Raw genomic sequence first — 16743 nt, 5'->3', positions numbered from 1 at the left:
TGTATCACGTGCAATTTTTACAAACTCGTCACGAGCGTTTCGTTCAATATATAATATGCTAACCTAAGTGAAAGCCCTTTTAACTTTGTGCCAGTCTTAAGTCTGGCATTGTGGTATTACGGCAATATATCATTTTTGTAGGCGGCGCGTGGGATGTTGGTCGGAGAATTCCAAGGTCTGAACACCCTTAGAATATTGAACAGTTACCCCCACCCCCACCCCCCTCGGTCTTACTCGCACGCCGCATTCTCAACTTCATGTGAAAATATGGCGCAAAATCTTTTAAAGAATATTCGGTTGTTTATGGGAGTGTGAATCACAGAGCGTTTTAAAAGATCTCCCGTTTTAAGAGGTCTAATTATTAACACAAAATTGTTTAAGGCCTCGTAACAAACCTGCAACTTATCCGCCACAGTTATATTTTCCGCGATCCTCAGATTCTAGACTTGTACTAATATAATTCGGTGCAGATGTTCTTAAAACTTTGTGAAATTAATTATCCATGATAATAAAGATGTTACAGACTTTGATGGTTAGCCGGAAATTAAGTCTTACTCTTATGAATAATGAGGAAGAAATTAATTATTCAGTATTATTGTATAGTGATCAAATTAAGGAGGATAAGAGGGACGGAACTTGCAGAAAGTATCAGATGAGAAATGCATAGGGTTGGTGGGAAATTCTAAGGTAAAAAACTCATTTGAAGAACAAAAGATAATATTAAAAACGTGTGAATTGTCCGTCGGAAATGACGTTAAAATCTAAAACAGTAACGCACATAGTCATAAAAATTGTTACATGAGGCCCACAAATCCTTAAGAGCATTGCCATGGCAACAGTCAATCAACGCTTGTTTATTATGTAGATTTATAAAAGTTTATGTTAAACAAATATCGTGTTTGGCTCTGACTGTACATTCATCTTGCTCGTTGCAGACTGTGTCAGACTCTTATGAACACGTTAGTATACATTCGAGTTTCAAAAATTCTGGCGGTGGAGTGTTTCATATCGTTGCTTAAAAAATAAGGACCTAAATTAAGTTTTTTTAAAAATATACATAACGTAAGATGTTAACACATTCTGGTTATCTTCTGATATGTTGCGTCGTGTAGGACGGTATATACTGACTTACGTTTCAAGGCGATCGCCCTGAAGATGGAGGTAGTAAGTACATCCGAAACGTCGGTGATTATCTACCATACTTTTCTACGGCACATCGTAAAATATATCCGTATTCTTTTGCGTTATTTTTGTTCCATTTTCAAGATTGTGTTCTGTTTCATCAGACGCGGGCTTCGTACAATGACGGACATCGGTGCAGTAAGCCTGCCTTCAGCGCAATGTGCCACACCATTGTTTTTTTATGTGAATTCGGCCCCTATTCATTATGCTGACCGCGTGATGTCGATGTGCTATCAATCATAAGCTGGCTTTGTGTCTGCGACTGGATCTTGTGTATCTCACGGTCTGTAGCTGAAATGAAAGATTAATTGAATAGGTAATTAAACATTAAATGTCCATGTTATATTGCGTACAGTTTTGTTCCTGATTGCCAGAATCGATACATTAATCACAGCCTGATCTCGGCGGGCCTACCGTAAAGACGATTTCTAGTTATATTGATCCTTTGGAACTGAATTATTTTTTCTGGAAATCGATCGTGGTCGATGAGAGAATACTTATGTACCCTGTAAAAGGTGTCTGAAGCCTCTGTTTTTAAAAGATTCTTGAAGGGCGTTTAAAACAGGGACGTTTGCAGCTAATGAACACGCTGAATTTCGAATTTGGCAGCTGGCCGAGACGTTCTAGAACGCTCACAATGGTAGACGTCGTTTGATATGATGCCAGCAGCTAATCCAATGTTTTCTTGTAAGTGGGATTTTTATCGCTAGCTTTAATTAGCGTGAAAGTTAATCTTTTAGTTTGATTATATTTTCCGTGTTCGTTTTTCGATTTCATTACACGGAAATTATATATTATAAGTTGGTAAAACAAATGCCAGTTTGCGTTTGTGAAAGGATTGCGTCTGTAATTTTCAATCGTTTGACCAAATTGACCGATGTTTCGGAGGTGCCTACTGCTTCCATCATCAGGGACTTCAATAAAGAACTGTTCGTAACAGTAATGAGGCCTAAGTTTCGTATTTTTTTTTCTTATTCTGTGTTAATGCCTACGCTTTGTTGTGTTTTGCAAGTTAGACGTCTTAATACTCTTTAGGTATGAAGTTAAAGGAAAACAAAGTCTTTCTTGAAACTTCGCGAATCTAAGGAAGAATGTGAAAACCGCTGTAGCCAAACGCGGATGGGGGAGGGGGGGAGATTAATGGTTTCTTGCCAGGGCGGAGCGAACTTTTCTTACCAAAGTATAAAACCCATGATCCGTTCTCTGAAAGCAGAGTCCATATACAGAAATGTTTTCCTCTCTCAGAAAAACTAATATTGGCATCAACTTAAGTTAAGTATCAACATCTTTATACAATTTTCTAGTTTTATTAGATAACGTACGATATGACGATTCTTAATAGATCTTGTTCATAAGAATTGACGTATCTTTAAGCTAAGGTAATTTGATAGTCGAAACAGGATTCTTCAAGAGGTGGTCAGCAGAAATTCATCGACCACGACGGAAAAGTTTCGTTCAACAAGATATAGGGGAAGAGACGAAAAATGTAATTGTGAGGAAAATTTCTCCTTGCCAAGTCTGAGACTGAAGTGCGTCTTTGTGGAAAAAAAAACTAAAAATCCTTCAAGATGGCCGTCTTCAGGGTTACGGTATCATATAGCCTGATAGACGTTTACTGACGTTTCGAAAGCGCTTCCTAGCTCAGAGTAAAATGAACGTAATAATTTTCGTTAGAATGAAACCAGCAAATGCGTATGGATTACGGTTAACATGAAGAGAATTCTGCGATTGAATTTGATGACCCAAATCATCTAAAATACAAAATTGCAGGAAGAGACGTACAGAAACAAAATTATAAAATATTAGCCGCAAGCAGTTTCACTAAAATAATATATTATACCTTTTTTTTAAAAAAAATAATAATATAGAACTCTGTTGACGTGTAAATCGGTAGATAATCCTGGTAGTTACAACTCTACAGTTTATCCAATTCCTGCAACAGCGAATACAAATTAAGCTACTGAATTTATTAGCCGTTTTAAAGTGCAGGAAGTAATTAATATATTAAAACCACCCTCTCAACTTGCCTTATTTCTACTTTATCTGTTCACTCACACCCTAATTCTGTATCCTGAAAGCCAACGCACGTAAATTTTCTCACGAGTTTTCATTAACGTCAGATTTCACTGTATCAGATGTGAGTTTCTTGACATGAATCTGATAGAATTGATCTTAAGTAATAACCACGTAGTTTTGAGGACAGACGTCCATATGCAACCTCTCTGTTTGGCTAACTGTTAAATTCTCATCTCTTTTACGAAAGAATAAAAACCATGATATTCTTTGTAGAACGTCGGTAACGTATTCTATTCTGACAAAAAAATTTCCAACCTAACAAACTTAGATTTAAAATATTTGTGCAAAATATAAAAAAAAAAATTATAATTTTAAAATTGTTCTATTGTTTCGGGTTTCGGGACCTTATAGACTCGTAAGTAGAGGCCGACTTTTCGGAGAGACATATTCAGGACTGAGGTTGTTTACTTAAACAACATTAACCAGTTGATCTTTGCAATGGTGAAATGTTGTGTTTTCTTTGCGGTACGGAATGATTTCTTATATATTATTTATGTGAGCTTCGGCTGGATAGGGTTAAGCCCAATGTACTGGATGGATCAGTGTTCGATCCCCCACGAACGGTGGCCCCTGGAAGCTCTGAGCTTCCTTCCCGCTGTTTCGTAGTTATTCGGCATTTCCTCTCTCCTTGAGGTGACTTGAAGCCAGGTTCCCTCTCGCCATTCTGGTGTCTATGTTTGATGGATAATGGTCGTATTTGGTCTGGGGTTGATGTGAGATGCATCAGCAGAACTAAGCTAGTGACTTAGCGGTTGTCTCAGCACTTAGCACGTATAGGAGAGATGAAAAAAAACGGATACAGAATTTGTCAGTAAACCTAGATAGTAGGGCGTATTTGAATGAAAGATCTAGTCGTAAACTGGAGGATAATATTAAAATGTATATTAGATAATTATGATTTTAACGCGTGACCTGGGGATGGTGTCTAGTGGTGGACTCTCGGGCATTCAGTTGTGAAAATATATTGTTCTCAGTCACTCTAATCCATGGGATTTGATGTGTGAACAGTACGGGTATAAGTTTAACACAGCTGGCAGTCTATATATAGCCTGAATTTATTGAGAGTCCCAGAACTAGATATATTTTGCCATTACATCTTTGTATGTTTATTGTAGAACATTTACATTCAGACAAGAGCTCAGTTTATCAACGTTGACTGAAATGGTGTATTGGAATAGAATTGTTGCTGCAAGAGAGCTCTGTTAAAAACCGTGACTTCCATCTGCCTTAATCGAATTTATGCAAATGACTCCCATATAACGCAAATACTTCTGAACATTTCTGGAGTAGCCCGGATCGTGGAGTGTTGATTTAACTGGTACGGAGTTGTCTGTAGAACAAAGCAGGTCTGTGCCTTCCTTTCTCTTTTGTTAATAATAATAATTGTGAATCGTTTTAAAGCACTTGGCTTTTGAGCTTATTTTTATTAAAACGAGTTACATTCGTTTGAATAAATGCGGTTACTGACCGCAGAGCGTTATTAAACGTCTTTACGTCCTGCGTTCAGAATGCTGTTTCAGACTTTGCAAGTGTTCTGAACCCTGAAACAATTTCAGTACTGCACAAAATAAATTGTAATATTACTCCGGTTCTCCGAGTGGCTTGTGTATTTATTAAATTATACTTTGTTGTAATATCGTCATTGGTGTGTGTGTTTCATGATCTTTAATCTAATTGTCCTCAAATTAATTTTGTGTAATCTAAAATGTAACCGCCACGGTGGTCTAGCGGTTGTAATCCTGGGGTCTCGGGTTCGATTCCCGTCGGTGCCCGAATTTATAACTTGTGTTGGGCAAGGCCGTGGTCTAGGCAACACGGAGTTTTCCTCCGTGGCATCCCAACAATTACTCCATTCACACACAGAAGAAGGCAATGGCAAACCACTTCTGGATCATCTGCCAAGAACGTATATGAACAGGTCTCAGTCCGAGAAAAGGATGGAAGGATCCTGTTCATATGGACCTGTCGTCACACAGAACACTAAATAAATAATCTAAAATGTAATAATGTTACAGAAGTACACATCCATTTATAAGTAACGTCACTTCACGACGATTAAGTGAATTTTAAACTTGGTTTCTCATTTTAAAGGAAAAAAAAACAGATTTTTTAACGAAGTACTGAGAAGAATATTCAGACCTAGGAAGATGACGTAATTGAGTAATGGAGAAAATTACATAGGAAGTATCTTCAGATCTCGTAAGTGTCACGATCTTAGTAGGGGGCAATCGATGATTGTTTGGTCGACATATTTAAACAAATGAAAGTCTTTGCTCTTTATTTAGAGATCATCTCCAACTGCCTCGACCCAAGGACATCCCATGCCATTTTAATAAGGAACGTACTTAACATGGCAAAGTAAGGGGTTAACCAACAGAGCTTACGATTACAATCAGCACAATGAACTTAAGTAATGAAATGTCAAGTTTGACGCTGTAGGGCGCGTTTTGGAACTAACGACGCAGGGCTGAGAGCAATTAGAGCAGGTGGTTTATGGGAGCTGTGAACTGCAAGGCCTATGAATTTACTATAATTGTGCAAGCAACATTATGTCCCTCACACGTGTATCTGAAGTGACACTGAGCAAAGGGTTCCATCTGTGACGGAGTGTGTCTGCATGTGGAATTAATTAAATTCTGCTGATAGAATTGAGTTCAGCAGAGCTAGAGATCTTGATATACTGCTAATATACCTGTTCTTTGCCAGCTTACTTGGCTGACACATAAGTCAACGCACAGCGAGAACGAAAGACTAAATTACTCTTACTTGTGATTATATTTGGGTTCTAAATCTGAAAGATTTCTTCTCATTTCTGAAGTAAGGTAAGTGACACTTCGTGGTGGATTTTAGTAAAGACCATCGTAAAAAAAAAAATTGTAAAATGGAAAAGTTCTCTGTATAAAGTGTACAAATCACTTCGTGGTGTGTCCGGATGTAATGTATCGCACTTCGATATAATACTTTATCGATTTTAGAGTTAGAAATTAAGTGATATTTTTGAGAATACGTGGAATAATAACGTCAGAGATCATATTACTCGTACCTGTAACGATAAATTTGGGATAAAAAAAATTAAATTTTATCAGGAAATGACTGCGAATGAAGGAACGTCGATTCGCAAAAATATTCAATGTGTTTTTTTCTCTCCGATGAGAAAAGGATAGAGAGAGAGAGCAGTTACAGGAGAACGCTCTCGAGTAGTCGGAACACGGCAATAACTCATCTCTGTAGATCGTGACAAATTTTTCCGATACAATTTGCCGTGCGTGCCTAATAACGGCATGTAGGCGCCTGAGGGGGAGGGAGGGGAAGGTGTACCTCCCACTCCATAACCTCAGCACTCTATGTCGGTGAGTGAGCTTCTCGCTCTGGTCGCTTTATCCCTGAGGAATGGACCCCCCCCCTCCCCCGATACTCATTTTCCCTGCCTAGGTTCGGATCCCAGCCATCTCGTCCATAGTCAGAGACTACAGAGTGCCCCCAAAAAGATGTCTACACAGTGCTGACGTATGTAATAGTTATTCGAAAACATCTTTTGAGACACGCTGTATTCTGACTGAGGTGCCCCGGCGCCGTGCGCTCTAAGATGGTAAAGATTTTACATCAATATTTATTTAAAACAGAATTTGTTGTTTGTCTGTACTGATACATGTAATATTCAGCGTAACCTCATTAACGTGATCATTAACTCTGTTTTGCCACTCAAATGTGATTATTTTCACAACCACATATAAATTTCAGGTAATATTCGTTTGGTTCGATTTAACGTGTGTTTACTGGGTCATTAACTGTATTTGACCGGGTTTATTTTCTGCACAGGAGGACAAAATCGGTATGTTCAAATTGGCTATCGAGCTAACAGAATTACTGTGGAGTTAAGTCTACATGTTCGCAATTTTCCGACATCAATGCTGAAACTAGGAGTAGCCAAAGCTGCTTGTGGGTTATTATCGCAACTCAAGTGCCCGCAAGTAATTAGCACCGACGGTCAGTAATTCGATGACACTGGTTTATCCAGGAAGTTTATTTTTATTGTATTCTGTTACATAGATTAGACACACAATTAGCTTCATTAACACCTCACACATTTGCTGTGGATCAACGTCTTAAATCTCAGTAGTAATTGAAATGTTGCACCTAATTTAACATCCGGTGTGTGTTTGTGGATTACGTATCATTCTCAGAACAGGAAGATATAATTTCCCTAAAATGCATTAAGTGTCGTGTTTTCTTTGAGACAATAACTAAATCTTGAAGATTATTTCGAGATGGCTTGCTTTCGAATGGTTAATGCCTGCAGATCAAATCAAAATTAAATGTGTTGGTTTTACCGTTCCTTATACAATTCGCATTAATATTAATAAAAAATTGGATATTTTTATTATTTTTTTATTTGTAGTGTTCTGTCTGACGACAGGTCCATATGAACAGGATCCTTCCATCCTTTTCTCGGACTGGGACCTGTTCATATACGTTCTTGGCAGATGATCCAGAAGTGGTTTGCCATTGCCTTCTTCTGTGTGTGAATGGAGTAATTGTTGGGATGCCACGGAGGAAAACTCCGTGTTGCCTAGACCACGGCCTTGCCCAACACAAGTTATAAATTCGGGCACCGCCGGGAATCGAACCCGAGACCCCAGGATTACAAGGCCAGCGTTCTAACCGCTAGACCACCTCATCTTATTATTATTTAGTGTTCTGTCTGACGACAGGTCCATATGAACAGGATCCTTCCATCCTTTTCTCGGACTGGGACCTGTTCATATACGTTCTTGGCAGATGATCCAGAAGTGGTTTGCCATTGCCTTCTTCTGTGTGTGAATGGAGTAATTGTTGGGATGCCACGGAGGAAAACTCCGTGTTGCCTAGACCACGGCCTTGCCCAACACAAGTTATAAATTTGAGCACCGCCGGGAATTGAACCCGGGACCCCAGGCTTACAAGGCTAGTGTTCTGACCGCTAGACCACCGTGGCATACAATTCGCATTAATATTATTAAAAAATTGGATATTAATGTACTGGAAATACTATTTAATTAGCAGTGGCCTTCGATTAATTCTATAAATTCTTAAATTTGTAAATATTTATTAACAGAATGGCCGTACAGTTTTGCAAGAGATACTAGGATTGTCTCGTCTCGGAAAGTAATTTACAGGTGACAGTTTAAAATTTCGTTGTATACATTTTTGAATTTTTTCTTTCTTTTTCAAAATTGCAAGCGTGAGCAAAGAAACGGTTCACATTGTGATTGTAGGGACATATCGAAAATGACAAGGGTTTTTCGTGTGTCATGATATCCAGCTCCGTTATCAATTTTCTACGTTCGTATCCAGTTCTCTCTGTGTGTATTCTGTGTGATATTTATCACTGTCGCGTCGCTCGTTTCTCCTTATTTTCTAGCGTTCTCTATCAGACGTGTATAAATGAATTCGTTGCGAGTAGACGTCCGATGTGAATCTTGGTTTAAATTTTCTGTCCTTGCCAAGACACACGACAAAAAGAATATTTTCTGGCGAGTTATAAAACGAAATGTTTTTGATGGGAACGTTTCCTAATCTCTATATTAGCAAGAATCCTTTTCTTGTAATTACTAAGAAATGACATACAGTTGTAAGCATTTAGATTTCGTTTCTGTTGGCGACATTTTTTTTATGAAAAGTATGATTTTAGGTTGTCACGACAGTGAATACTAAGATGTCCCAGTCTCCTTTATTACAGCGCCAGAATTGTTGGCGTACTCAAAGGTATATGCATACATTCGCTTGGAGGGACTGAGAAAAACTAAGAGAAAAATTACGATATCCGGTCTCAGATCTAAACTTAACAATTCCCGAACAGGCCTCTTTTAATTGATCATAATGTGGTTCGACACCATGCGATTAATCGATTCTGATACAGGGAAAAAATTATATAAGCATGTGAATTTTAATTAAAATAAAAAAAATACGTCACCCAAGTTCGAACTAGTCTACAGGGTGTCAATCAAATTGGGTCTTCCTGTTCCAAACGCCCCGAACACATAAGAGCCCTAGTTCAGTCCGCTGAATTTGGCTGTTACGTACACAGCAGCTGTTAACACATCCAGTTGTCTCGTTCCATTAAAAGGATTTTCGTCCTCAAAGACCATAAGACCTCCGGTTCGTCCAATATTTAAACGCGCCACGTCTAATTAACCAGCCAACTCAATATTTGTATGTGCTCTATAAGCCACTGTGTACACTGATGTTCATTACACATGTTATGGGTTATATCTAACTTTGTCTGGCAGTTGCCAGGACACTGGCACTTAAAGGATTGATTTAGACAGTCAGAATTGTTATGATAAAGTTCATATCGGTAAATAAAGTTTAGGTAAAATACATGAAAACGCATTTCACTTTGCTAGAATATAACACTTCATTAATTAATTATCTACGATTCCATATTTTAACAATGCAATAACAATAACAAATAAACTGACAAGTGTCTGGCTTCTTTACTAACTCAGTTTTATTTCTTGTTCTAGTTGGTTTGTACTTTGTCGATAGTTTGTGAGACATTTTTTTTCATATTCTGCCAACTTAACATAATCCATGTCTTTGTGTAATTAACAATTTTATTTAATCGTGAGTCACACTATTTTTATTCGGTGTCACGGTGGTCTAGCGGTTAGAACGCTGGCCTTGTAATCCTGGGGGTCTCGGGTTCGATTCCCGGCGGTGCCTGGATTTATAACTTGTGTTGGGCAAGGCCGTGGTCTAGGCAACACGGAGTTTTCCTCCGTGGCATCCCAACAATTACTCCATTCACACACAGAAGAAGGCAATGGCAAACCACTTCTGGATCATCTGCCAAGAACGTATATGAACAGGTCCCAGTCCGAGAAAAGGATGGAAGGATTCTGTTCATATGGACCTGTCGTCAGACAGAACACTAAATAATAATAAGATGAGGTGGTCTAGCGGTTAGAACGCTGGCCTTGTAATCCTGGGGGTCTCGGGTTCGATTCCCGGCGGTGCCTGGATTTATAACTTGTGTTGGGCAAGGCCGTGGTCTAGGCAACACGGAGTTTTCCTCCGTGGCATCCCAACAATTACTCCATTCACACACAGAAGAAGGCAATGGCAAACCACTTCTGGATTATCTGCCAAGAACGTATATGAACAGGTCCCAGTCCGAGAAAAGGATGGAAGGATCCTGTTCATATGGACCTGTCCTCAGACAGAACACTAAATAAATAATAACTTTGCTGATTATTCATTTCCTTTAATAGAGTGTTTGCCAACAGCAGACAAACACATGACGATGATGATAATTTTATATACTTTATTTTTTTACGTGTCTACGTACTACAGGGGAAGACAAAAGATTCGGAACTGTATCTTGTCATACATTCCTAGAATTTAACCTGATTTTAATTTATTCGTGAATGAATTTTGTCACACTTTCGAAGGATTTATTACATTCGTCTATATTACGATGTAGTCTTATCGCGCTACAAACACATGCTTAGTTTTGTCTTGTATTTGAATCTGGAACGACTTTCTCACTAGGATTTTATACAGCAGTGTCATATCAATCACTGAAGATTCCATACCGTGAAGCGAAACATTACAAACAGTGAGAGGTTCGTCTCTCAATAATATCGACACACCGTTACGCATTAATGTCATTCTTGAGGTCTGGGCGTGCCTTTATAATTACTCACGCCTAAACCATTACACGAGGACAGCCTGACTCCTACACATTACACTGGGGGCCGTCATTATGACGTTTCGGGGATTAACAATAATAATTCCTATGCTTCATGTTCCAATTAGCTCGTGGCTTGAAGCTGGTCTTTACTCGGCGTTTGCGTCTCACTTTGTTACCTGTAATAAAACAGATTTATCCCAGTTTACCTCCTCCTTCCGTCTAATTGCTTCGTTCTGACGATTATTGGTCCAGTAAACGTAGATCCTACTATAACGTTACTAGATCGTTTGTTTCCATTCGATCACGGGACACCACATTATCAAAATCCCACTGCAGTTAAATTATCGAGACAGTAAGTTTACAGCAACTGATATCAGGTATATATATATATATATATATATATATATATATATATATATATATATATATACACAGTGGATTCCGGTTAATTGGGACACATCGGGACTAGAACACTTTGGCCCAATTAAGCGGTGAATTTAAACACTTTCATTGATGTCATGATCGTGAAATGCACCCAAGTACTTCGGGTTGTGGTTTGGGATCCATCACTAATGAGGTAAAGAATTCAAAGAAATGTATTTGATAGCGTTAGTGGGTGTTGAATGCGGTTCAAAACTAACTAACTAACTAACTAGATGGCTTACCGAACCCGAAGGTTCATCACCGAATTAACCAAAGCCCTCCACCGGACCCTGTCCTGGGCCAACAAAATCCAGTTTCCTTCAACTCCTATCTCCCATAGATCCCGCCTGAGATTATCCTCCCATCTACGTCTAGGTCTCCCCAGCGGTCTCTTCCCTTCAGGTTTCCCAACCAGTACCCGGTGCACACCTCTTGTCCCATCCATGCGCGCTACATGTCCCGCCCATCTCACCCTTCTCGACTTAATCACCCTCACAATACTGGGGGAGCAGTACAGATTTTTAAGCTCGTCATTGTGCAGTTTTCTCCACGCCCCATCGTCTTCCCTCCTAGGCCCAAATATCCTCCTCAACACCCGATTCTCAAACACCTGCAATCTGTGTTCCTCCCTCTGAGTGAGAGACCATGTTTCGCACCCATACAAAACAACAGGCAAGATTATTGTTTTGTATACTTTAATTTTCAGGTTCTTAGAAATCAGACGGGAAGACAAAATATTTTGGACTGAGAAGTAGCAAGCATTTCCGGAATTTAGTCTCCTCCTAACTTCCTCACAAGTATCATTTTGATTTGTTATTGTTGTTCCCAAATATTTGAACTTTGTAACCCTTTCAAAGGATTTATTAGCTACACAACTGTTAAAGTTTACTGCAGCCAAAGTCGCTTTAAGCTCATCTTCCTTGTGCGTGTGGTCCATCCAGCTAGGTGCAGTTCCCCCCTTCTAGCTGATCAAAAGTTATGTCAAGAGCAGGCCTCTTTGCTAAATGAATTGCTTGGGTATTCTATCACATCGATTTCTTTTTCTGCAACAAACTTCTTGCTTCTGTTTTAATGCCCTTCAGTGTCTGTACAGCTCACGACGTAGCACAAACTCCGGCAATTTCCTTCATTAAGTCACTCCCACATTGACTGAATGGTTAATCTCGGCTGTAGTAACTGAATGGCTCGTTAAGTAGAATAAAAAGTTGGAATGTCGATGAATGGGTTAAACCAAGTCAGCCCCCTCGAAGATGAATCTCGTCTAAATACTAATTTAAGAATTCAGTCCGTACCGCAAAGAAAACACAACGTTTCACCATTACAAAGATTTATTACTTGCGTAATGAAATAATCGATGTTTATACTGAAAATAACTGGAGACCCATAAATAAAAATGCACGATTACTGATTATTAAAACAGACGGTAAATATAGTTACCATTGGACTTTAAAGGGTTAAAATATATTTATGACTTAAAGTATGAAAGAGAAATTAACTTGTTAAAATAGTGTGTTACAGTGTTCGAGTAAAATGCTATAACTAACTTTATTAATCTGAGCCCGTTTCTAGAAGCTGATAGTCACTCAGCTAGTCAGCAATTTCCCACATTTTTATGAAACCAGAAAACTCATTACGCAGTTTCACGTAGTGCGCCGTGCTGATGCGGCAACTTCTCCGTCACCGATAATCGGCGTGTAGACCTGACGATATGCTTAAGGCGTAATCAAATTTGCTTAGAAGTAGTCCATAAATATTTTTCATTCGAAAGGGATTAGAAGCATTATGCTATTTAATATGGTGGAATACAAACTGAGTTTTGATTATGTCTGACAATGGCAGGAATTTATCCCCCAGAGAGGTGTATGTTATTTACCAAGAGGACAAGTATTTGTGACTTGCAATAGTCGGAGAATTTCAAAAGATGGAGTCGTGCGAAGTTGTCTCATGTCTCCACATTCTGAAGTCTTACAAGCAGGGCTGTGTAGTCGGAGTCGGAAGCAATCTTATGTGGAGTCGGAGTCTGTAAAAATGTACCGCCTCCGACCTCGATATAGAATCTTAAGAATAATTTCTATACCGTGTGAGACGCCATCGGCCTCACTCTTAGGGAGATTCAACGACGCGTTGAGCCACATGGTGTGGGAATAATGCTTTGTAACTTTGGCTCCGGTACCTTAAGAATACAGACTGTCTACAAATAAAACGATTTCTGTAATAACCATTAGACGTATATTCAAATATAGGTTATAAGTCTAAAATATAGACTGATGATTCTAGTGGTGGTGATGAAATCTCTTATGGTGCCATTTACCATTTAAGTATCTTTTTAATACATATTGAGCTTTTATGAAGGAGTCGGAGATATTAGTAACGACTCCACAGCCCTGATTACAAGGTTCCATATCTGAAAATTACGTAACATAAATGACTGTATTTAGTCGTGGAATTTAAGGCAACCGCGTGGAATGTCTTCGTGTTATGACAGTGGATCATTGTTTAGTCTTGCAGTACTGAAAGTTATAGTAGAGATTATAATACGTACTCAGAAGCGAACAGCTGCCTCTGAGTTGAATTGTCCAGCTCGAAAAATAAAAGAGTTATAGAGAAGTTTTTTTGATACTCCTAGAAAATGACATTTGTTTCTTTGGTACAAAGGGAAATTACAAGATTCAAGATGTCGATCCTTTTCGTGATAGTGTAAGGTACTTTTGATTTATAGACAGAAACAACTGCTAATGGTAGTTAATCATAAACATCCGCTTAAGAAATTCGTAGAATATATAAATGCCACACTCCATTGCCTTCAGGTCTTTCCGAAGAAATGAGCAGGTTTCTTACTCTGCTTAATTTAAACTTCTTCTTCCTGACTTCGTCTCCTCAGGCACTGACTCTTATCGCATCTCGTTATTCAAATTATGAAGCTGTTTCCACTTAATGCCAGGAAAATCTCGCCATTTCGTCTTTGCCCCCGTCACACAATCTCCTGCCACACACATTACTTGCCATCCAAGTTTCTTCCTACGACTATACGCTCTCTGATTGCAGAGTTCTTTGTGTTGCTGGCTTATTTACATTTGAATCTTCGTCCCTCTGCCCTGTCCACAGTAAAATGCAATTCCAAGAAATTCCCCCACCGTCTTACTCTTTAAACTTTGTGGTATCTTCAGCATGAAGTGCCCTATCTCCAGGGTCTTCATTTCCTTTGGTAGAAATATAATTTTGTATCTTGTATACATTTTATAAAATACGAGTATGTATCTTCCGCAAAGTTAGCGACGTTAATTCTAAAACAATGTTCAGAAAAAATTAAATATATTACCATAATTCCCTTGTACATTGATTCAGTTACAAAAGACATAAATTTTGCGATAATAAAAGGAGGGAACACAGAATGTTATTATTATTTCTATAGCAGCGTCTTGGTCTGTTTTTATCCCTTTTAAGGCAAAGCTGGCTTGCATGTTGTTTAAGAATTCAGCCCGCACCGCAAAGAAAACACCACACTTTACCATTACAAGTATTAACTTATTAACGCTGTTTAAAGAATTTTTAAAAATCGCAGTTTATTTTCAAAATCATACCAAATAACATTTCTACTTTCTATGGACAAAATATAGCGTTACTGATTATTATTATTATTATTACCACCGCAGTTTAAAGAGTTAAAATTGTAAAATGCAGACTTATTTCAAGAATGTCAGTGAAATGTCTTAGCTTCGTGTTGAAACAATTTCGTGGACTTAGATTTAACACCGTCGGCACATTACTGCCATTATATATATTTCGTGTTCGTCAGAATTTTAATATACACACCCCATTTGTAGATTATGTATTATTAATTGTAATAGTATCGTCTATTCTCAAACTTACGTTTCAGTTTTGAAATTGTTTTATCGTCGTCAGTGTTTTAAGCCAAAATTTGTTGTTTCTGTGCGTAAGACACTTGTGTAACTCTTTAATTAAATCAACTAAATATTTTACAAAGTTCTTAGATATATTTTACACCTGATGATGGTTTTATAAAAACCGAAACATGTTGTGTAAATGTTCCGAAATGTAAATCGATCAATCGATATGGAACATGAATGATATTTTAGTATCTTAATTATAAGAAATTTTAAATATTGTGATCAGACGGATTAAAATAAATAATTGTTATAATATTCACAATATGACGTAATTACACTGTCTTATTTTACAAAAGTATGTTTATCATGAAGTGCCTCTTATGCAAGTTCCTTTATTCTCTTTTCTGTCTGTCTTCCTTGCTTACAACTCTCCTCCCAACATTCTTCGTTACGTTCTGTTATCTTAAACTTGTTTAGTCTTATCTTATAACAAATGACTGAAGTTTGTAACGAGACAAAAGCCTGAAGTCAGAGTTTGATATATTTCTCAATTTAATTGTATTATACCTCACATTCCTTTTTTCACACGTCTTTAATTAGTTTTACAAAAACATTTTTATTTCATTTTTAAAATTCTCTTCTTCAAATTAATAACCAAGCCGGTTTAATTTGTTGTGTAAAGGATACGAAGGACAATGGTTCGGATATTGGTCACCCCTGAGGTGTTGCCAGTTCTCGGTCACGCCACTCTGTGGTCACTCTTCATACTACAATACTACTGCACTACACGGCGCAGGTCTGAGAGGGTAGACGCTTGCCGTCTGCGCACGCCATTATGGGTAAAAGTAGTGAGCGACGCCTGGAGAGACGCTGTTCCTTCGGAGACGCCGCTGGACGGAGGGCGCCGGTCTGCCACCGCTTCTTGTGGTGAGTGACGTTGACTCTGCTCTAGTGACAGTTCAACTGAACAGATTTCTGTTTCCGTTTTATTTGTTGGTGTAGTTTTTAATTGGGGTTTTAGGAAAATTTCGTAAGTCCTTGTGTTTTGATTTCTTTGTACGTGACGAAACCAGTCAAAAAATTTTAATTTCGCATGAAATGCGATGCCATGAAAAGTTTGTTTTATATGTTAACTTTATTCAATGACAGTGCGATGTATTATACATGGTGTGAAATTTGAGAAAAGCGTCCTTGATGTGATGTTTTTCTTTATAGTAGTAAAATACCTGATTTTTCTACATTATTTCCTTAAACAGCGTTAGCTAGTTGATCTTTGTAATGGTGAAGTGTAGTGTTTTCTTCGCGGTACGGACTGAATTCTTAAATGTTATAGATCTCTCCCTTCGGCTTCAAAGAAATAAGGCAAGAAAGATGTAGGACAAGATAAACGTAACCTACAGCTGCTCATTGGGTACAGATGCACTTACAAGTTTCGCGTGAATAGTCGTGATCATCACGTGTCGTAAATCGTCTCTCCAGGCCAAGAAAATATTTCTCCTGACGTGTTATAGTAAAATTTAGCGTACAATGGCAGGTGTT

The 16743-nt window shown here is 38.3% G+C and overlaps 1 protein-coding gene across 3 annotated transcripts in view; it reads left to right on the top strand.

Moving 5' to 3' along the window:
* Positions 1-16743, top strand: part of LOC110831723 (protein O-linked-mannose beta-1,2-N-acetylglucosaminyltransferase 1) — a 54383-nt gene that overhangs the window by 16520 nt on the left and 21120 nt on the right. For 2 of the 3 annotated variants that reach the window (XR_002543679.2, XM_022068040.2), the window contains exon 2: positions 15887-16131. The exons of the other annotated variant lie outside the window; for it this stretch is intronic. The gene's annotated coding sequence lies outside the window, so the exon portion shown is untranslated. The remainder of the gene's footprint in view (positions 1-15886; positions 16132-16743) is intronic. 3 annotated transcript variants of the gene reach the window in all.

Source organism: Zootermopsis nevadensis, unplaced genomic scaffold (genome assembly GCF_977971745.1).
Source record: "Zootermopsis nevadensis isolate Lab colony 2312 unplaced genomic scaffold, Znev_1.0 Znev_ptg000016l, whole genome shotgun sequence".
Lineage (NCBI taxonomy): Eukaryota > Metazoa > Arthropoda > Insecta > Blattodea > Termopsidae > Zootermopsis > Zootermopsis nevadensis.
Note: the sequence above shows the minus strand (reverse complement) of the source record. Positions and strands in the feature narration are given on the sequence as shown.